Source organism: Lolium perenne, chromosome 5 (genome assembly GCF_019359855.2).
Source record: "Lolium perenne isolate Kyuss_39 chromosome 5, Kyuss_2.0, whole genome shotgun sequence".
NCBI classification, from domain to species: domain Eukaryota; kingdom Viridiplantae; phylum Streptophyta; class Magnoliopsida; order Poales; family Poaceae; genus Lolium; species Lolium perenne.
Window position 1 is genome coordinate 37,299,947 of NC_067248.2, and position 24,129 is coordinate 37,324,075.

The following is a 24,129-nucleotide window of genomic DNA, read 5'->3' on the forward strand; positions in this document are numbered from 1 at the left end:
TTCCAAATCACAATAAGTGAACTTTCATAACCAGAGAACCGAATTTCCACTTGAAAGTGTATATTGCATCTACACAAGTTTACCGCGGAGGCTGAATTAGTTTTTGTAATAGCAAAACTTGTGTTTAAATTTGGATGGTAATCTTCCTGAGTGATTAACTAAACTTCCTTTTGACAAAAAATGAATTTCATTACAACCTTACCGAATGAAGAAGGAATGAACTTACCACTTCCCACTGTAAGAAAATGTATTTTTGAATCACCAATGAAGTAAACTTCACGGCTAAAATAACCGGACCTATACACAAATAAAAGTGAACATCTGACACGAAATGAACTCTCCAAAAATAAATGGTGAACATATGCTTTAAGCGAAGTAAACTTTGTTTCTCATATCAACCACATCAACTCTACACCATATAAATGAACTTCTGTTTTTTGATACATGGAGAAACTTTTATGTACTGCTAGTGTAACACACTGCGTCCTGTAATGAACTGAAGTCTAGATATTCTCTACATAAAAATGAAGTTCATATATATGAGAGAGAGGGTCGATGCAGAGATGTCGTCGCATGCGGAAGAGCCCATCCCGGTTCACATCAGCACTGCCGTGCACACCGCCAAGCTTCATTTATTGAGGCGAGTTGACAAGGTAGGTGTGGCATTGGGAGGCTATCTTGCGTCGATAGCATCAAGGAAGCCCTTTTAGATACAGTTTAAGGCAGTAGATGACCTGGAGCATACTTGGATTCTCTGCACTTGTTCCAAACCTCAAGCAGACAAATCAGTACTTACAGATGTAATCTTACCATCTCTGTCCATTTTTTATACATCACATGTAGCATCACAAACAACCTGCACAAACATTGGATAAGTGAGCTTCACGTATTGGATAAATGAACACCCACACACATAGTTAACCAGAAAAAAAGGCCCATAGTGGCAGCTGGCCGAAATGGATTTTGAATTGCAGCACGGCCAATACACGCATCTTGAGAAAATTTCAATTTATAGTTCAACACATACATCCAGGACAGAATCATTATTTTCATAAAAGTAACTACTGCAACTTTTAAGAGTGAACTACTGGAGCTGGCCATGTATGCATTATCCATACATATGCATTTTCTCTACTAGTACATCCATATCGACATGCAAAAAAGGGCAGGGAAACTAATAGTCATGCCAACAGGTCCGCGATCAACCAACAACTATAATGCTTACCAGTTCGAATCAGCAACATTTTAGCAAGAGAACTTGTCGGATGTACTGCTTCGCACCCCATCAAATGACTCTGCATTACCAATATCGAATAAATGTACTGCGTATAATAGAGAATGTAAACTTCCTAATTTTGAACTCATACATATCTTGAGGAGAAGTTATTATCTTCATGTAAAAATTGGGTGGTGCTAAGAGCTGTGGGGGAATTTTGCATGGTAAACGGACCGAGGTAGCTTGATAAGTGGACTCCTTTTTATTTTATATACTGAACAGACGTGTTGCATTTTATATAGCAAACTCCCAATTATTCTCACAAGTCAATCTCGCAACAAAATCAACATACCAAATGTTTTAAATTGAATTGATAAATTAAATCTCTAAACTTTTATTTTTTAAAAAACAAGGTGAACTGATTGTGCGGACGAAGTAAACTTTGCCGGCTTGACCCACAAAAACAACACAGAGTATGGCTATTATCAAAACCACCTTCTGAATTGGTCGAACAACATATCTGAACTTCGGCAGCCTCGCTACAGCCGGCTCGACATGCCTATGAACCTGCATCCTTTTGTTTATACAGTAAAACCTTTTGCATATTACACAGCAATGAGCTCATAAATCCACTGCATTTAGTTCAGGAGCAAAACTGCAGACGTATCACCTTTTTTATGCTAACCTGTGGTGTTAAAGATGGATTTGCTGCATCCATAGGCAAGGTGCTGCAACTTTGGTCCCCATTTTGTACAGTGCCATGGAACAATCCTGTTGATGTTTCGGGCTCACCGAAACCAGAACATCAAGAAGCAAGTCGGGTCCTGAATTAATACACATTTTAATCCATGAAGAAAACCAAACAGTATTACTCTATCGGAAACCAAAAAATATTACTAGTGAAAGAAATGCTTACTTCCAAGACAAATTAAAGTAAACTTCATTACCAACTGAACTTTCGAGACATTACAAGTGGACTTCGGGTTAGGCATTTCTGGTGGCCTTTTCAGATAGCGAGTTTGTGTTTTTCATTTTTTCTAATGTTGTGAACTGGTTTTCGACTGAAGAGTGAACTTCTGTTGGCAGTGAACAAGATTTCCGAGACCAAATAATATCACCATGTAGTTCAAATAGAAGAGCATTCCTTGTGGATATTCCATCAAACATGTGTGGTGCAACTTGATGTAAGTACAAATGTCTCTAGCCTATCCAATAATAATCTAACTGAATATACAAAAGCATGAAACAGATCATGAGAAAACAGGAACATCATACCACTCAAAATGTACCTAGCTTGCAGGAGCAGAATAGCGAGGAAAACATGAACAACTAAATTATTAGCATAGCTTGCAGGTAAAATATAGCTTGAATACAAACTGAACTTCTGATAGAGTTTTTCTGGAAAAAAGAAGTGAACGTCTACTGGATAGAGTTCAAACTTCCATACAAAAAAGATTAGACTTCCCACGGAACTAGGCATCAAACTAGTGAACTTTCCTGGCCAAAATATTTTTTGTTCATAAATAAGTGAACTTCAGAAGAAACACTAAGCTGAACTTCACCTACTCTTAAATCACAAACAGGTTGCATCCGAAAGGACAAGACTTTGAATCTAAATTAATAAATATTCAAAAGAGTGCTATGGTCATGACCTGGAACTGAATTTTAGAAGAAACACTGGACAGAACTTCAGGAGAATACAAAACTAAACCTCATTAAAGCACATGGTCATGACCTTGAACTGAATTTCCGAAGAAACACTGAATAGAACTTTGTCAGAATACAAAATTGAACCTCCAGAAAGCACTTCTCTTGTTCCTAGATAGCAAACTCAGCACCTCACTGAGTAAAGGCTTTACCAGCTATAAGCAGACTGGAGTTTTAACTTTTAATGCAGAGAACCACGAAAGTATGAAGAGTGAACTACCATTTTCCCTGTTTTCACATGATCCAGAACTGCCATTTTATCGAACCTAATATGAACTTCAAAAGAGTAAAGAACTGAACCTTAGAAAAACACTAATATGAACTTCAAAAGGTGTGTGACATACATGGCCATGGCATGGTAGGTTGACAAAGGCATCAGCGCCCAGGAGACACCTTACCGTTGCTTCCTCTTTGTCACTCAAACCATCGCCTCAGGGAAATGCTCCAGCTCAGGCTCCTCTAGACACAGCTTTTAAAAATTCTGAACTTTTAAAATATCTTTATGCTTATTAATAAAAGTTAGCAGCTACAACCAATCAGCAAATCAATAAAATGTTTTCAAGTTTTAAATAATAACTCCTACATCACAGTGAACTTATGTTCCCTGCTTTATTACAGCGAGGTTTTTTTCCTGCGGACGAATTTAACTTCCTGATAAGAATGAATGAACTTACCGCACAGGGAAAAGTGAACTATTTTGAAGCTAATAAGTGACCTTCTACTTCTACAAAGATAAGCTTAAATCGCCGCACGACGTAGTCAACTTCTACAAAATGATAAGTGACCTATCTTTTGTAAACAAATTGAACTTGTACTTTTTCTTATAGTTAGACACGCATCAACACATACATGTACGGTATTTTTCTGCCAAGGCTTGGTTCCCTTTTGCCATAAGAACCAACGAACGACACAAGACAGTAAAGAGAGAGAAAGAGCAGTACCAATAGCCGCAGTTCAGGTAGCAGCAGTAGTCCACCACCGGCTAAGTTCACACAAACCTCGCAGGGTAGTTCCCGGTACACATATCAACGACAGCCACTGTGGCTTTTGTGAACAACATATCTGAACTTGACAGCCGCGGGAGTTCCTACAAATAAAGTAGTGGTTCACTCTGCAAACTATGATAGTTCATTTTCCCTCTATGGTGTCAAACAACATGATGGGAAAAAACCAGAACTGACATCTGCTATACTGAAGTATGTACAGGCAAGAGGGCACTTCCTAAAAATAAAGTAACGGTTCACTCTGCAAACTATGACAATTCATTTTCCCTCTGTGGTGTCAAAAATTTATCAAGTGCACTGTTGATTGTCTACTTCAAAATGAAGTCAAAACGAACTTCTTTTGCAAGTCAAAACGAAGTATTTTAAAAATCACTTAGTGGAAAAAGATGAACTTCCTTGTAAAATGAATCTGAACTTTTAGATAGACAAAATGTGTACTGCCAATCAATGACAATGTGAACTCACGGAGAAAGAGAGGCGAACTCCCCTTGAAATGTGAATTTAACTTTCCTAACAAATCAAAGCGAGCTTTGCTTATTTGATGCACTGAACTACTATGTTTCGCAAAATCAACTTTCATTTTGTTTTTTATGCAACAGTTCAGCATAATTGATATGCTAAAAAAATAGCAGTTAAATATTAAAATCTCTGCGCTACCTAACAAGAAATATTGGATTCAATTGTTTTATACTTTTTAGTAAGCAACTAGACACTCCTACAAAACTAATATAGTTTGGTCACAGAATTATTCAACAAGCAAGTTTTCAATGAGAGCAACTCAGCGTATTTTGTTTTACCAAACTCCCATTCTCCCTGATCTTGTGAACTTTCACTGGAAATAGATGTGAGCAAACAGAACTCACAAAATGCATTTTTTTTTATTTAAGGGAACTTTTGAAAATTTAGGTCAAACACTATCCTGGCAGTTTACAACTTAATATGCCACACTCACCGTACAATAGTTACACATCTGGTATAAAATGTGTAAAGTTCCTGCAACTATTCATTTTGTTTTTAGATGAAAATGAAATTAACTTCCATGAGTTACAAAGAGAACTTTCCATGTGTTCAAAGTGAACTGGCTGAAAATAAGGTGATCTTTCAGCAAGATGAGGTGAACTACTGACTAATTCAAAGTGAACTTTCCAGGGCGTTCAAATAAACTTCCGGTATTCAAAGCAATGACTAGCGTGCACACACTAAATAAAGAGGATAAAAGGAATAGCACCAATGTGACTATGTGAGCAACTGAGCACAGTCCTGTAGTACTAAATTCTTTTTCATGTTATGTGATATGTGAGCCAAGCGAACTTCGTGTCACAAATAAGTTTACTTCCCAAACATAATTTTTTATTTTCACACATTCTTGTAATAAACCTGCTATCCGCACACACACCACTCATAGAACTGCTGCAGAACCAAACTATGAACTTCCCGCGGAAAGGGGATGGTACATGGACTATTGGACGCAAATGATAAGCTGTAGTAGAGTTAATGGTTTCATTTATATTGTCTCATCCAGTACGCAATTATAGTATATCATTTAGTAGACACCTAATTTTGTTGAGCTGTAAGAGAGTTTGTGTAAAGAGATAAACTTAGAGATGCAATTACCTTACAAAAAGGAGGTGACCCTGCGCCAAGGCTTCCTAGTTTCCTTTACACATAATCAAGAAGTTTACTTCTCCCAATGCATAACAACGAACTTAGGAAATAGTGAATATAAAGGAATTATCCATCCCACTGCCTGCAATATTAGAAATGAACTTCACCAATAGTCCATCTAGAATGAATAATCTAAACTTAAATATTAGGATAAGTGAACTTCATGAATAATCCATCTAGAATGAATAATCTAAACTTAAATATTAGAAGTAAACTTTCACGAATTGGAGAAGTGAGCTACGCGTATTGATACGCGTACAGCACGCGTCCGTTGGGAACCCCAAGAGGAAGGTGTGATGCGCACAGCGGCAAGTTTTCCCTCAGTATGAAACCAAGGTTTATCGAACCAGTAGGAGTCAAGAAGCACGTTGAAGGTTGATGGCGGCGAGATGTAGTGCGGCGCAACACCAGGGATTTCGGCGCCAACGTGGAACCTGCACAACACAAACCAAGTACTTGCCCCAACGTAACAGCGAGGTTGTCAATCTCACCGGCTTGCTGTAACAAAGGATTAGATGTATAGTGTGGATGATGATTGTTTGCAGAAAACAGTAGAATGGGTATTGCAGTAGATTGTATTTCAGTATAGAGAATTGGACCGGGGTCCACAGTTCACTAGACGTGTCTCTCCCATAAGATAAACAGCATGTTGGGTGAACAAATTACAGTTGGGCAATTGACAAATAGAGAGGGCATGACCATGCACATACATATCATGATGAGTATTGTGAGATTTAATTGGGCATTACGACAAAGTACATAGACCGCTATCCAGCATGCATCTATGCCTAAAAAGTCCACCTTCAGGTTATCATCCGAACCCCTTCCAGTATTAAGTTGCTAACAACAGACAATTGCATTAAGTATTGCGCGTAATGTAATCAGTAACTACATCCTCGAACATAGCACCAATGTTTTATCCCTAGTGGCAACAGCACATCCATAATCTTAGAGATTTCTGTCACTTCCCCAGATTCACGGAGACATGAACCCACTATCGAGCATAAATACTCCCTCTTGGAGTTACAAGCATCTACTTGGCCAGAGCATCTACTAGTAACGGAGAGCATGCAAGATCATAAACAACACATAGACAATAATTTGATAATCAACATAACAAGTATTCTCTATTCATCGGATCCCAACAAACACAACATATAGAATTACAGATAGATGATCTTGATCATGTTCGGCAGCTCACAAGACCCGACAATTAAGCACAATGGGGAGAAGACAACCATCTAGCTACTGCTATGGACCCATAGTCCAGGGGTAGACTACTCATACATCACTCCGGAGGCGACCATGGCGGCGTAGAGTCCTCCGGGAGATGATTCCCCTCTCCGGCAGGGTGCCGGAGGCGATCTCCAGAATCCCCCGAGATGGGATTGGCGGCGGCGGCGTCTCTGGAAGGTTTTCTGTATCGTGGCTCTCGGTACTGGGGGTTTCGCGACGGAGGCTTTAAGTAGGCGGAAGGGCAGGTCAGGGGGCCACACGAGGGCCCCACACCATAGGTCGGCGCGGCCAAGGGTGGGGCCGCGCCGCCCTATGGTTTGGCCTCTTCGTGGCCCCACTTCGTCTCCTCTTCGGTCTTCTGGAAGCTTCGTGGCAAAATAGGACCCTGGGCGTTGATTTCGTCCAATTCCGAGAATATTTCCTTACTAGGATTTCTGAAACCAAAAACAGCAGAAACAAAGAAGCGGCACTTCGGCATCTTGTTAATAGGTTAGTTCCAGAAAATGCACGAATATGACATAAAGTGTGCATAAAACATGTAGATATCATCAATAATGTGGCATGGAACATAAGAAATTATCGATACGTTGGAGACGTATCAGCATCCCCAAGCTTAGTTCTGCTCGTCCCGAGCAGGTAAAACGATAACAAAGATAATTTCTGGAGTGACATGCCATCATAACCTTGATCATACTATTTGTAAAGCATATGTAGTGAATGCAGCGATCAAAACAATGTATATGACATGAGTAAACAAGTGAATCATATAGCAAAGACTTTTCATGAATAGTACTTAAAGACAAGCATCAATAAGTCTTGCATAAGAGTTAACTCATAAAGCAATAATTCAAAGTAAAGGCATTGAAGCAACACAATGGAAGATTAATTTTCAGCGGTTGCTTTCAACTTGTAACATACATATCTCATGGATAGTTGTCAATGCAACGTAATATAACAAGTGCAATATGCAAGTATGTAGGAATTAATGCACAGTTCACACAAGTGTTTGCTTCTTGAGGTGGAGAGAAATAGGTGAACTGACTCAACAATAAAAGTAAAAAGAATGGTCCTTCAAAGAGGAAAGCATCGATTGCTATATTTGTGCTAGAGCTTTGATTTTGAAAACAAGAAACAATTTTGTCAACGGTAGTAATAAAGCATATGTATCATGTAAATTATATCTTATAAGTTGCAAGCCTCATGCATAGATACTAATAGTGCCCGCACCTTGTCCTAATTAGCTTGGACTACCGGATCATCGCAATGCACATGTTTTAACCAAGTGTCACAATGGGGTACCTCTATGCCGCCTGTACAAAGGTCTAAGGAGAAAGCTCGCATTGGATTTCTCGCTATTGATTATTCTCAACTTAGACATCCATACCGGGACAACATAGACAACAGATATGCATGCTCCAACCATAAGGTGGTAGATCGCTCTTACTTCAGACAAGACGAACATGCATAGCAACTCACATGAAATTCAACAAAGAGTAGTTGATGGCGTCCCCAGTGAACATGGTTATCGCACAACAAGCAACTTAATAAGAGATAAAGTGCATAAGTACATATTCAATACCACAATAGTTTTTAAGCTATTTGTCCCATGAGCTATATATTGTAAAGGTGAAGAATGGAAATTCAAAGGTAGCACTCAATCAATTTACTTTGGAATGGTGGAGAAATACCATGTAGTAGGTAGGTATGGTGGACACAAATGGCATAGTGGTTGGCTCAAGTATTTGGATGCATGAGAAGTATTCCCTCTCGATACAAGGTTTAGGCTAGCAAGGCTATTTGAAACAAACACAAGGATGAAGCGGTGCAGCAAAACTCACATAAAAGACATATTGAAAACATTATAAGACTCTACACCGTCTTCCTTGTTGTTCAAACTCAATACTAGAAATTATCTAGACTTTAGAGAGACTAAATATGCAAACCAAATTTTAGCATGCTCTATGTATTTCTTCATTAATGGGTGCAAAAGCATATGATGCAAGAGCTTAAACATGAGCACAACAATTGCCAAGTATCACATTACCCAAGACATTATAGCAAATACTACATGTATCATTTTCCAATTCCAACTATATAACAATTTAACGAAGAAAAACTTCGCCATGAATACTATGAGTAGAAACTAAGGACATACTTGTCCATATGCAACAGCGGAGCGTGTCTCTCTCCCACACAAAGAATGCTAGGATCCATTTTATTCAAACAAAACAAAAACTAAAACAAACCGACGCTCCAAGCAAAGCACATAAGCTGTGATGGAATAAAAATATAGTTTCAGGGGAGGAACCTGATAATGTTGTCGATGAAGAAGGGGATGCCTTGGGCATCCCCAAGCTTAGATGCTTGAGTCTTCTTGATATATGCAGGGGTGAACCACCGGGGCATCCCCAAGCTTAGAGTTTTCACTCTCCTTGATCATGTTGTATCATCTCCCTCTCTTGATCCTTGAAAACTTCCTCCACACCAAACTTAGAACAACTCATTAGAGCGTTAGTGCACAATCAAAATATACATGTTCAGAGGTGACATAATCATTCTTAACACTTCTGGACATTGCACAAAGCTACTGAAAGTCAATGGAATCGAAATATCCATCGAACATAACAAAACTGGCAATGCGAAATAAAAGGCAGAATCTGTCAAAAACAGAACAGTTCGTATTGACGAATTTTATTGGGGCACCAGACTTGCTCAAATGAAAATGCTCAAATTGAATGAAAGTTTCGTACATATCTGAGGATCACTCACGTAAATTGGCTTAATTTTATGAGTTACCTACAGAGAATTTAGCCCAGATTCGTGACAGCAAAGAAATCTGTTTCTGCGCAGTAATCCAAATCTAGTATGAACTTTACTATCAACGACTTTACTTGGCACAACAAAAGACTAAACTAAGATAAGGAGAGGTTGCTACAGTAGTAAACAACTTCCAAAACACAAAATAAAAACAAAGTGCTGTAGGTAAAAACATGGGTTGTCTCCCATAAGCGCTTTTCTTTAACGCCTTTCAGCTAGGCGCAAAAAGTGTGTATCAAGTATTATCAAGAGCCCAAGTGTCAACATCATAATTTGTTCTAATAATAGAATCAAAAGGTAACTTCATTCTCTTTCTAGGGAAGTGTTCCATACCTTTCCTGAGAGGAAATTGATATTTTATATTACCTTCCTTCATATCAATGATAGCACCAACAGTTCGAAGAAAAGGTCTTCCCAATATAATGGGACAAGATGCATTGCATTCAATATCCAAGACAACAAAATCAACGGGGACAAGGTTATTGTTAACGGTAATGCGAACATTATCAACTTTCCCCAAAGGTTTCTTTGTAGAATGATCAGCAAGATTAACATCCAAATAACAATTTTTCAGCGGTGGCAAGTCAAGCATATTATAAATTTTCTTAGGCATAACAGAAATACTTGCACCAAGATCACATAAAGCATTACAATCAAAATCATTGACCTTCATCTTAATGATGGGCTCCCAACCATCCTCTAGCTTCCTAGGAATATAAGCTTTGCGCTCTAGTTTCTCTTCTCTAGCTTTTATGAGAGCATTTGTAATATGTTTCGTGAAAAACAAATTTATAGCACTAGCATTAGGACTTTTAGCAAGTTTTTGTAAGAACTTTATAACTTCAGAGATGTTGCAATCATCAAAATTCAAACCATTATAATCCAAAGCAATGGGATCGTCATCCCCAATGTTGGAAAAAATTTCAGCAGTTTTATCACAGGCAGTTTCAGCAGTTTTAGCAGTTTCAGGTAGTTTCTCGCGCTTTGCATTAGAAGTGGAAACATTGCTAACACCAATTCTTTTATTATTATTAGTAGGAGGTGCAACAACTTGTGTAGCATTAGCATTACTAGTGGTGGTGATAGTCCAAACTTTAGCTATATTCTCTTCTTTTTCATTTTCTTCTCTTTCCCACCTAGCACGCAATTCGGCCATCAATCTTATATTCTCATTAATTCTAACTTGGATGGCATTTGCTGTAGTAGTAATTTTATTATGATGATTCTCAGTAGGCATAACTTTCGATTTCAAAAGATCAACATCAGCAGCAAGACTATCGACTTTAGAAGCAAGAATATCAATTTTCCCAAGCTTTTCTTCAACACATTTGTTAAAAGCAGTTTGTGTACTAATAAATTCTTTAAGCATGGCTTCAAATCCAGGGGGTGTATTCCTATTATTGTTGTAAGAATTACCATAAGAATTACAATAGCCGTTGCCATTATTATAAGGATATGGCCTATAGTTGTTACTAGAATTGTTCCGGTAAGCATTGTTGTTGAAATTATTATTTTTAATGAAGTTTACATCAACATGTTCTTCATGCGCAACCAATGAAGCTAACGGAACATTATTAGGATCAACATTTGTCCTATCATTCACAAGCATAGACATAATAGCATCAATCTTATCACTCAAGGAAGAGGTTTCTTCGACAGAATTTACCTTCTTACCTTGTGGAGCTCTTTCCGTGTGCCATTCAGAGTAATTGACCATCATATTATCAAGAAGCTTCGTTGCTTCACCAAGAGTGATGGACATAAAGGTACCTCCAGCAGCTGAATCCAATAGGTTCCGCGAAGAAAAATTCAGTCGTGCATAAAAGGTTTGGATGATCATCCAAGTAGTCAGTCCATGGGTTGGGCAATTTTTAACCAAAGATTTCATTCTTTCCCATGCTTGTGCAACATGTTCAATATCTAATTGTTTAAAATTCATTATGCTACTCCTCAAAGATATAATTTTAGCAGGGGGATAATATCTACCAATAAAAGCATCCTTGCATTTAGTCCATGAATCAATACTATTCTTAGGCAGAGATAGCAACCAATCTTTAGCTCTTCCTCTTAATGAGAAAGGGAACAATTTTAATTTTATAATTTCACCATCTACATCTTTATATTTTTGCATTTCACATAATTCAACAAAATTATTGAGATGGGCAGCAGCATCATCAGAACTAACACCAGAAAATTGCTCTCGCATAACAAGATTCAGTAAAGCAGGTTTAATTTCAAAGAATTCCGCTGTAGTAGCAGGTGGAGCAATAGGTGTGCATAAGAAATCATTATTATTTGTGGTTGTTAAGTCACACAACTTAGTATTTTCAGGAGTACCCATTTTAGCAATAGTAAATAAAGCAAACTAGATAAAGTAAATGCAAGTAACTAATTTTTTTGGGTTTTTGATATAGCAAACAAGATAGCAAGTAAAGTAAAACTAGCAACTAATTTTTTTGTATTTTGATATAGTGCAGCAAACAAAGTAGTAAATAAAACTAAGCAAGACAAAAAACAAAGTAAAGAGATTGGGATGTGGAGACTCCCCTTGCAGCGTGTCTTGATCTCCCCGGCAACGGCGCCAGAAAAAGAGCTTGATACGCGTACAGCACGCGTCCGTTGGGAACCCCAAGAGGAAGGTGTGATGCGCACAACGGCAAGTTTTCCCTTAGTATGAAACCAAGGTTTATCGAACCAGTAGGAGTCAAGAAGCACGTTGAAGGTTAGGCGCCAACGTGGAACCTGCACAACACAAACCAAGTACTTTGCCCCAACGTAACAGCGAGGTTGTCAATCTCACCGGCTTGCTGTAACAAAGGATTAGATGTATAGTGTGGATGATGATTGTTTGCAGAAAACAGTAGAACGAGTATTGCAGTAGATTGTATTTCAGTATAGAGAATTGGACCGGGGTCCACAGTTCACTAGAGGTGTCTCTCCCATAAGATAAACAACATGTTGGGTGAACAAATTACAGTTGGGCAATTGACAAATAGAGAGGGCATGACCATGCACATACATATCATGATGAGTATTGTGAGATTTAATTGGGCATTACGACAAAGTACATAGACCGCTATCTAGCATGCATCTATGCCTAAAAAGTCCACCTTCAGGTTATCATCCGAACCCCTTCCAGTATTAAGTTGCTAACAACAGACAATTGCATTAAGTATTGCGCATAATGTAATCAGTAACTACATCCTCGAACATAGCACCAATGTTTTATCCCTAGTGGCAACAACACATCCATAATCTTAGAGATTTCTGTCACTTCCCCAGATTCACGGAGACATGAACCCACTATCGAGCATAAATACTCCCTCTTGGAGTTACAAGCATCTACTTGGCCAGAGCATCTACTAGTAACGGAGAGCATGCAAGATCATAAACAACACATAGACAATAATTTGATAATCAACATAACAAGTATTCTCTATTCATCGGATCCCAACAAACACAACATATAGAATTACAGATAGATGATCTTGATCATGTTCGGCAGCTCACAAGACCCGACAATTAAGCACAATGGGGAAAAGACAACCATCTAGCTACTGCTATGGACCCATAGTCTAGGGGTAGACTACTCACACATCACTCCGGAGGCGACCATGGCGGTGTAGAGTCCTCCGGAAGATGATTCCCCTCTCCGGCAGGGTGCCGGAGGCGATCTCCTGAATCCCCCGAGATGGGATTGGCGGCGGCGGCGTCTCTGGAAGGTTTTCCGTATCGTGGCTCTCGGTACTGGGGGTTTCGCGATGGAGGCTTTAAGTAGGCGGAAGGGCAGGTCAGGGGGCCACACGAGGGCCCCACACCATAGGTCGGCACGGCCAAGGGTGGGGCCGCGCCGCCCTATGGTTTGGCCTCTTCGTGGCCCCACTTCGTCTCCTCTTCGGTCTTCTGGAAGCTTCGTGGCAAAATAGGACCCTGGGCGTTGATTTCGTCCAATTCCGAGAATATTTCCTTACTAGGATTTCTGAAGCCAAAAACAGCAGAAAACAGCAACTAGCACTTCGGCATCTTGTTAATAGGTTAGTTCCAGAAAATGCACGAATATGACATCAAGTGTGCATAAAACATGTAGATATCATCAATAATGTGGCATGGAACATAAGAAATTATCGATACGTCGGAGACGTATCACGTATTTGCAAAAGTGAACTCCACAGATTAAAAATGTGAATTAACAAATTAACATCAGGCTATCTAATGAATCTAACTTCCAGGAAATACAGAAGTGAACCTTGCTCCATGAAAAAGTGAATTATGTTCTTTTTCTAGCAACCATGCATCTACACATACATACAGGACATAAACATTTTTTCATAGAGAGTAACTACTGGAGCTTTTAAGAGTGAACTACAAAAGCTAGCCATGTATGTATCATCCATTCATATGCATTTTTCCTTACTGGTACATCCATATCGACATGCAAAAAAGGGCAGGGAATCCAATATTAATGCCAACAAGTATAGCATAAATCAGATTCAATGTTACCCTCTGCTTTGACAACACCAAGTATGCACTGTCACATAGTTCCTGCGTAATAACTAGTCTGCGAATGAACCAAACTGTGTGGAGGTGAACTTCCAGGATGCTCACAGTGAATTTCCCAACCGAGCACAGTGGTTACTGGAGGGAGGCGCTGGCGAACTGGGACGCTCAAGCATTGCAGCTAGCAGACCATAATCCAAGAAAAATCTGAACATCGAACTACATGTTAGTGAACTTCCCAAGACTAAAGGCAGACATCACCGCTACTTATTCCATGGTGGCAGCTTTGAAGGCTTCTCTTATTTTCCATCAAATCTTAAACGTTCATGAACTTCTCAAATTTAACAAGTGTATATTATATGGACTTTTCTTACAACTTTTACAAGAAAGGTGGACTTGTTGGGTTGATGAGAAGGCTTCTCTTAGTTCGCAGGACAGTGAGAATTATGCATCAGAAAGAGGCACTTACGACGAAGAGGAGGCCGCAATGGAGGGGAAGCTGCAGCCGAAACGAGCTGAATCCGTGTTCCTCAGGCATGACACCTATGACACAGAAAAAGTTGAGCATTAGTTAGCATAGCATCCAAGATAGCAGAGGGGGGAATGGATTCTGACAATGTAACTAACACTAGGACATATTCCAAACAAAAGTGGAAAGTAACAGCGCGCTACAGCAAGACATACTGAGAGGAGATGTGATAGACAAACGAATCTGCAACTTAATTCACTGAGCAGCTGGTATGGTCCCCGTGGCTAAATTCGGTGGAATCGATGCTGGGCAGTAGCATGGGAACCTAACTCGTACACATGATTTAAACCCAAACCAATCTGAGCAGGTTGTATGGAAGGTCGGAACTGCCCAGATGGCTGAATTCGCTGGCAGTTGCGAGCGAATTACGACGGGAACGAAATCTTAACAAGCAGAGACGCGGAAATGCACATCCGCCAACCAACCGCGTCTCGTGAGCCCCTACCAGTTGTTAACGGAACCTCGGGATTTATGCATACAGAGAGTGTGTGTACGGGCAAGTAACGGATACCTTGGCGGGATCGGCGGTAGCGTGGGATCCGGTGACGGTGGAGGCGGAGGCTGTAGGACAACGTTGCATAGAAAACAAAAATTTTCCTACCGCGAACACGCAATCCAAGCCAAGATGCAATCTAGAAGACGGTAGCAACGAGGAGGTATCGAGTCTCACCCTTGAAGAGATTCCAAAGCCTACAAGATGAGGCTCTTGTTGCTGCGGTAGACGATCACTTGCCGCTTGCAAAAGCGCGTAGAAGATCTTGATCACCGGCGCCACGAACGGGCAGCACCTCCGTACTCGGTCACACATTCGGTTGTTGATGAAGACGACGTCCACCTCCCGTTCCAGCGGGCAGCGGAAGTAGTAGCTCCTCTTGAATCCGACAGCACGACGGCGTGGTGTCGGTGGCGGTGGAGAACTCCGGCGGAGCTTCGCTAAAGCACGCGGGAGCTATGGAGGAGAGGGGGGCGGCTAGGGTTTGGGAGGGGGTGGCCGGCCACTCAAGGGGGGCGGCCAGCTTGTGGTCTTGGGGTGGCCGGCCCCCTCCCCTTGGCCCTCATTATATAGGTGGAACACCCAAGAGTTGGTCTACAAGTCTTCGAATAAGACCCCAAGCCAAAACCTTCCATAACTCATGAAACCTACCCAAGCTAGGACTCCCACTAGAGGTGGGAGTTCCACCTTCCTTGGGAGGGGTTGGCCGGCCCCCCTTGGGGGAGTCCACTTGGGACTCATCCCCCACTTGGGTTGGCCGGCCATGGAGGTGGAGTCCCTCCGGGACTCCACCTTCCTTGGTGGTTTCTTCCGGACTTTTCTAGAACCTTCCATAGAACCTTCCGAATCATTTTAATTCACATAAAATGACATCCTATATATGAATCTTATTCTCCGGACCATTCCGGAACTCCTCGTGATGTCCGGGATCTCATCCGGGACTCCGAACAAATATTCGAACTCCATTCCATATTCAAGTTCTACCATTTCAACATCCAACTTTAAGTGTGTCACCCTACGGTTCGTGAACTATGCGGACATGGTTGAGTACGTACTCCGACCAATAACCAATAGCGGGATCTGGAGATCCATAATGGCTCCCACATATTCAACGATGACTTTAGTGATCGAATGAACCATTCACATACGATACCAATTCCCTTTGTCACGCGATATTTTACTTGTCCGAGGTTTGATCTTCGGTATCACTCTATACCTTGTTCAACCTCGTCTCCTGACAAGTACTCTTTACTCGTACCGTGGTATGTGGTCTCTTATGAACTTATTCATATGCTTGCAAGACATTAGACGACATTCCACCGAGAGGGCCCAGAGTATATCTATCCGTCATCGGGATGGACAAATCCCACTGTTGATCCATATGCCTCAACTCATACTTTCCGGATACTTAATCCCACCTTTATAACCACCCATTTACGCAGTGGCATTTGGTGTAATCAAAGTACCTTTCCGGTATAAGTGATTTACATGATCTCATGGTCATAAGGATTAGGTAACTATGTATCGAAAGCTTATAGCAAATAACTTAATGACGAGATCTTATGCTACGCTTAATTGGGTGTGTCCATTACATCATTCATACAATGATATAACCTTGTTATTAATAACATCCAATGTTCATGATTATGAAACTAATCATCCATTAATCAACAAGCTAGTTTAAGAGGCATACTAGGGACTTCTTTGTTGTCTACATATCACACATGTACTAATGTTTCGGTTAATACAATTATAGCATGATATATAAACATTTATCATAAACATAAAGATATAAATGATAACCACTTTATTATTGCCTCTAGGGCATATCTCCTTCAGTCTCCCACTTGCACTAGAGTCAATAATCTAGATTACATTGTAATATACCTAACACCCATGGCATTCTGGTGTTGGTCATGCTTTGCCCTAGGGAGAGCTTTAGTCAACGGATCTGCTACATTCAGATCAGTGTGTACTTTGCAAATCTTTACTTCTCCATCTTCGATGTACTCGCGAATCGAGTGGTAACGCAGCTTGATATGCTTCAGCCTCTTGTGTGACCTTGGCTCTTGTGCATTGGCGATGGCACCCATGTTATCACAGTAAATGATTAATGGGTCCAATGCACTAGGAACCACACCGAGCTCTACAATGAACCTCTTCATCCATACCGCTTCTGATGAAGCCTCTGAAGCCGCTATGTACTCTGATTCTATTGAAGACTTCGCCACCGTGCACTGCTTCGAGCTTGCCCAGCTTACTGCAGCACCATTCAATATAAACACGCACCCAGACTGTGACTTAGAGTCATCAGGATCAGTGTTCCAACTTGCATCGGTGTAACCACTTACAACGAGCTCTTGGTCACTGATACGTCTCCGACGTATCGATAATTCCTTATGTTCCATGCCACATTATTGATGATATCTACATGTTTTATGCACACTTCATGTCATATTCGTGCATTTCCTGGAACTAACCTATTAACAAGATGCCGAAGTGCCGATTCTTTGTTTCTGCTGTTTTTGGTTTCAGAAATCCTAGTAAGGAAATATTCTCGGAATTGGACGAAATCAACGCCCAGGGTCCTATTTTGCCACGAAGCTTCCAGAAGACTGAAGAGGAGACGAAGTGGGGCCACGAGGCGGCCAAACCCTAGGGCAGCGCGGCCCAGGTCTTGGCCGCGCCGACCTGTAGTGTGGGCCCCTCGTGTGGCCCCTCGACCTGCCCTTCCGCCTACTTAAAGCCTCCGTCGCGAAACCCCCAGTACCGAGAGCCACGATACGGAAAACCTTCCAGAGACGCCGCCGCCGCCAATCCCATCTCGGGGGATTCAGGAGATCACCTCCGGCACCCTGTCGGAGAGGGGAATCATCTCCCGGAGGACTCTACGCCTCCATGGTCGCCTCCGGAGTGATGTGTGAGTAGTCTACCCCTAGACTATGGGTCCATAGCAGTAGCTAGATGGTTGTCTTCTCCTCATTGTGCTTAATTGTCGGGTCTTGTGAGCTGCCGAACATGATCAAGATCATCTATCTGTAATTCTATATGTTGTGTTTGTTGGGATCCGATGAATAGAGAATACTTGTTATGTTGATTATCAAATTATGTCTATGTGTTGTTTATGATCTTGCATGCTCTCCGTTACTAGTAGATGCTCTGGCCAAGTAGAAGCTTGTAACTCCAAGAGGGAGTATTTATGCTCGATAGTGGGTTCATGTCTCCGTGAATCTGGGGGAGTGACAGAAACCTCTAAGATTATGGATGTGCTCTTGCCACTAGGGATAAAACATTGGTGCTATGTTCGAGGATGTAGTTACTGATTACATTACACGCAATACTTAATGCAATTGTCTGTTGTTAGCAACTTAATACTGGAAGGGGTTCGGACGATAACCTGAAGGTGGACTTTTTAGGCATAGATGCATGCTGGATAGCGGTCTATGTACTTTGTCGTAATGCCCAATTAAATCTCACAATACTCATCATGATATGTATGTGCATGGTCATGCCCTCTCTATTTGTCAATTGCCCAACTGTAATTTGTTCACCCAACATGTTGTTTATCTTATGGGAGAGACACCTCTAGTGAACTGTGGACCCCGGTCCAATTCTCCATACTAAAATACAATCTACTGCAATACTTGTTCTATTGTTTTCTGCAAACAATCATCATCCACACTATACATCTAATCCTTTGTTACAGCAAGCCGGTGAGATTGACAACCTCGCTGTTTCGTTGGGGCAAAGTACTTGGTTTGTGTTGTGCAGGTTCCACGTTGGCGCCGGAATCCCTGGTGTTGGGCCGCACTACATCTCGCCGCCATCAACCTTCAACGTGCTTCTTGGCTCCTACTGGTTCGATAAACCTTGGTTTCATACTGAGGGAAAACTTGCCGCTGTACGCATCACACCTTCCTCTTGGGGTTCCCAACGGACGTGTGCTGTACGCGTATCAAGCACTTTTTCTAGCGCCGTTGCCGGGGAGATCAAGACACGCTGCAAGGGGAGTCTCCACATCCCAATCTCTTTTACTTTGTTTTTGTCTTGCTTAGTTTTATTTACTACTTTGTTTGCTGCACTATATCAAAATACAAAAAAATTAGTTGCTAGTTTTACTTTATTTGCTATCTCGTTTGCTATATCAAAAACCCAAAAAAAATTAGTTATTTGCATTTACTTTATCTAGTTTGCTTTATTTACTGTTGCTAAAATGAGTAATCCTGAAGTTGAAGTTCGTACGTTTAAGCAACGAGGGGGAGAATGTTTAAGAGATGCTTGGTATAGAATTAGTGATGCCCATAATAGGTGCACTAAGAAACACTCCACCACTATCCTACTCAGGAATTTTTATGTTGGTATTTCTAGCTGGAATAGGTATGTTCTTGATTGTCTCGCGAAAGGTAATTTCCTAAGTACTCCTGCATTAGAAGCTAGCTGCATCATTGAGAGTCTATTTGGAATACCCCCTGTTGATGAAGTTAAAACTGAAATCTCTCTTGAAGATGTTATGAAAAAATTGGAAACCACAGAGAAATTTTTTCCAAGTATTGAAACTAAATTGGAAATGTTACTTGATAAAACTGATGAACTTGATAAATCCTTAGGAGGAATTGATGAAAGAATTAGTGTCCTAGGAACTTGTGTTGTTCATGATGATCAAACCAATAGGATTGGCGAACTTGAAAAAGCTATGAGAACCTTGGGTTCAACATTTTCTTCTCTTAAATATAAGGAGAAAGCTTATGTGGGTAAGGAGCAAAAGTTTATGTATGTCTCTAAAGTGCCCAAACCAAAGAAATATTATTATAAGCCTAAAATTGACAAAGCCCTTAGTACCACTATGGATGGGGGAGCTTATGATAACGATGCTCCGTCTCTCGATAATACTTGATACACACTTTCTGCGCCTAGCTGAAAGGCGTTAAAGAAAAGCGCTTATGGGAGACAACCCATGTTTTTTACCTACAGTACTTTGTTTTTATATCGTGTCTTGGAAGTTGTTTACTACTGTAGCAACCTATCCTTATCTTAGTTTAGTGTTTTATTGTGCCAAGTAAAGTCGTTGATAGAAAAGTTCATACTAGATTTGGATTACTGCGCAGAAACAGATTTCTTTGCTGTCACGAATCTGGGCTAAATTCTCTGTAGGTAACTCAGAAAATTAAGCCAATTTACGTGAGTGATCCTCAGATGTGTACGCAACTTTCATTAAATTTGAGCATTTTCATTTGAGCAAGTCTGGTGCCTCAATAAAATTCGTCAATACGAACTGTTCTGTTTTGACAGATTCTGCCTTTTATTTCGCATTGCCAGTTTTGTTATGTTCGATGGATATTTTGATTCCATTGACTTTCAGTAGCTTTGTGCAATGTCCAGAAGTGTTAAGAATGATTATGTCACCTCTGAACATGTATATTTTGATTGTGCACTAACCCTCTAATGAGTTGTTCTAAGTTTGGTGTGGAGGAAGTTTTCAAGGATCAAGAGAGGGAGATGATACAACATGATCAAGGAGAGTGAAAGCTCTAAGCTTGGGGATGCCCCGGTGGTTCACCCCTGCATATATCAAGAAGACTCAAGCGTCTAAGCTTGGGGATGCCCAAGGCATCCCCTTCTTCATCGACAACATTATCAGGTTCCTCCCCTGAAACTATATTTTTATTCCATCACAGCTTATGTACTTTGCTTGGAGCGTCGGTTTGTTTTAGTTTTTGTTTTGATTGAATAAAATGGATCCTAGCATTCACTGTGTGGGAGAGAGACACGCTCCGCTGTTGCATATGGACAAGTATGTCCTTAGGTTCTACTCATAGTATTCATGGCGAAGTTTCTTCTTCGTTAAATTGTTATATGGTTGGATTGGGAAAATGATACATGTAGTAATTGCCATAATGTCTTGGGTAATGTGATACTTGGCAATTGTTGTGCTCATGTTTAAGCTCTTGCATCATATGCTTTGCACCCATTAATGAAGAAATACATAGAGCATGCTAAAATTTGGTTTGCATATTTGGTCTCTCTAAAGTCTAGATAATTTCTAGTATTGAGTTTGAACAACAAGGAAGACGGTGTAGAGTCTTATAATGTTTACAATATGTCTTTTATGTGAGTTTTGCTGCACCGGTTCATCCTTGTGTTTGTTTCAAATAGCCTTGCTAGCCTAAACCTTGTATCGAGAGGGAATACTTCTCATGCATCCAAATACTCGAGCCAACTACTATGCCATTTGTGTCTACCATACATACCTACTACATGGTATTTCTCCGCCATTCCAAAGTAAATTGCTTGAGTGCTACCTTTAAATTTCCATTCTTCACCTTTACAATATATAGCTCATGGGACAAATAGCCTAAAAACTATTGTGGTATTGAATATGTACTTATGCACTTTATCTCTTATTAAGTTGCTCGTTGTGCGATAACCATGTTCCTGGGGACGCCATCAACTACTCTTTGTTGAATTTCATGTGAGTTGCTATGCATGTTCGTCTTGTCTGAAGTAAGAGCGATCTACCACCTTATGATTGGAGCATGCATATTGTTAGAGAAGAACATTGGGCCGCTAACTAAAGCCATGATCCATGGTGGAAGTTTCAGTTTTGGACAATATCCTCAATCTCAAATGAGAAAAATAATTGTTGCTACATGCTTATGCATAAAAGAGGAGTCCATTATCTGTTGTCTATGTTGTCCCGGTATGGATGTCTAAGTTGAGAATAATCAATAGCGAGAAATCCAATGCGAGCTTTCTCCTTAGACCTTTGTACAGGCGGCATAGAGGTACCCCTTTGTGACACTTGGTTAAAACATGTGCATTGCGATGATCCGGTAGTCCAACCTAATTAGGACAAGGTGCGGGCACTATTAGTATACTATGCATGAGGCTTGCAACTTGTAAGATATAATTTACATGATACATATGCTTTATTACTACCGTTGACAAAATTGTTTCTTGTTTTCAAAATCAAAGCTCTAGCACAAATATAGCAATCGATGCTTTCCTCTTTGAAGGACCATTCTTTTACTTTTATTGTTGAGTCAGTTCACCTATTTCTCTCCATCCCAAGAAACAAACACTTGTGTGAACTGTGCATTGATTCCTACATATTTGCATATTGCATTTGTTATATTACTCTATGTTGACAATATCTATGAGATATACATGTTACAAGTTAAAAGCAACCGCTGAAACTTAATCTTCCTATGTGTTGCTTCAATGCCTTTACTCTTAATTATTGCTTTATGAGTTAACTCTTATGCAAGACTTATTGATGCTTGTCTTGAAGTACTATTCATGAAAAGTCTTTGCTTTATGATTCACTTGTTTACTCATGTCATATACATTGTTTTGATCGCTGCATTCACTACATATGCTTACAAATAGTATGATCAAGGTTATGATGGCATGTCACTCCAGAAATTATCTTTGTTATCGTTTACCTGCTCGAGACGAGCAGGAACTAAGCTTGGGGATGCTGATACGTCTCCGACGTATCGATAATTTCTTATGTTCCATGCCACATTATTGATGATATCTACATGTTTTATGCACACTTCATGTCATATTCGTGCATTTTCTGGAACTAACCTATTAACAAGATGCCGAAGTGCCGATTCTTTGTTTTCTGCTGTTTTTGGTTTCAGAAATCCTAGTAAGGAAATATTCTCAGAATTGGACGAAATCAACGCCCAGGGTCCTATTTTGCCACGAAGCTTCCAGAAGACCGAAGAGGAGACGAAGTGGGGCCACGAGGCGGCCAAACCCTAGGGCGGCGCGGCCCAGGTCTTGGCCGCGCCGACCTGTAGTGTGGGCCCCTCGTGTGGCTCCTCGACCTGCCCTTCCGCCTACTTAAAGCCTCCGTCGCGAAACCCCCAGTACCGAGAGCCACGATACGGAAAACCTTCCAGAGATGCCGCCGCCGCCAATCCCATCTCGGGGGATTCAGGAGATCGCCTCCGGCACCCTGCCGGAGAGGGGAATCATCTCCCGGAGGACTCTACGCCGCCATGGTCGCCTCCGGAGTGATGTGTGAGTAGTCTACCCCTAGACTATGGGTCCATAGCAGTAGCTAGATGGTTGTCTTCTCCTCATTGTGCTTAATTGTCGGGTCTTGTGAGCTGCCGAACATGATCAAGATCATCTATCTGTAATTCTATATGTTGTGTTTGTTGGGATCCGATGAATAGAGAATACTTGTTATGTTGATTATCAAATTATGTCTATGTGTTGTTTATGATCTTGCATGCTCTCCGTTACTAGTAGATGCTCTGGCCAAGTAGAAGCTTGTAACTCCAAGAGGGAGTATTTATGCTCGATAGTGGGTTCATGTCTCCGTGAATCTGGGGGAGTGACAGAAACCTCTAAGATTATGGATGTGATGTTGCCACTAGGGATAAAACATTGGTGCTATGTTCTAGGATGTAGTTACTAATTACACTACGCGCAATACTTAATGCAATTGTCTGTTGTTAGCAACTTAATACTGGAAGGGGTTCGGACGATAACCTGAAGGTGGACTTTTTAGGCATAGATGCATGCTGGATAGCGGTCTATGTACTTTGTCGTAATGCCCAATTAAATCTCACAATACTCATCATGATATGTATGTGCATGGTCATGCCCTCTCTATTTGTCAATTGCCCAACTGTAATTTGTTCACCCAACATGCTGTTTATCTTATGGGAGAGACACCTCTAGTGAACTGTGGACCCCGGTCCAATTCTCTATACTGAAATACAATCTACTGCAATACTTGTTCTACTGTTTTCTGCAAACAATCATCATCCACACTGTACATCTAATCCTTTGTTACAGCAAGCCGGTGAGATTGACAACCTCGCTGTTTCGTTGGGGCAAAGTACTTGGTTTGTGTTGTGCAGGTTCCACGTTGGCGCCGGAATCCCTGGTGTTGCGTCGCACTACATCTCGCCGCCATCAACCTTCAACGTGCTTCTTGGCTCCT

At 40.8% G+C, this 24,129-nt stretch overlaps 1 long non-coding RNA gene across 1 annotated transcript; it reads right to left on the reverse strand.

The window, feature by feature from the left end:
* Positions 1-705: 705 nt before the first annotated feature.
* Positions 706-1,913, reverse strand: LOC127320856 (uncharacterized). The gene is made up of 3 exons (XR_007863588.2): positions 1,712-1,913; positions 1,226-1,295; positions 706-856 (listed from the first exon to the last, which is right to left on the reverse strand). It is a non-coding gene; the product is annotated as an uncharacterized lncRNA (long non-coding RNA).
* Positions 1,914-24,129: the final 22,216 nt, after the last annotated feature.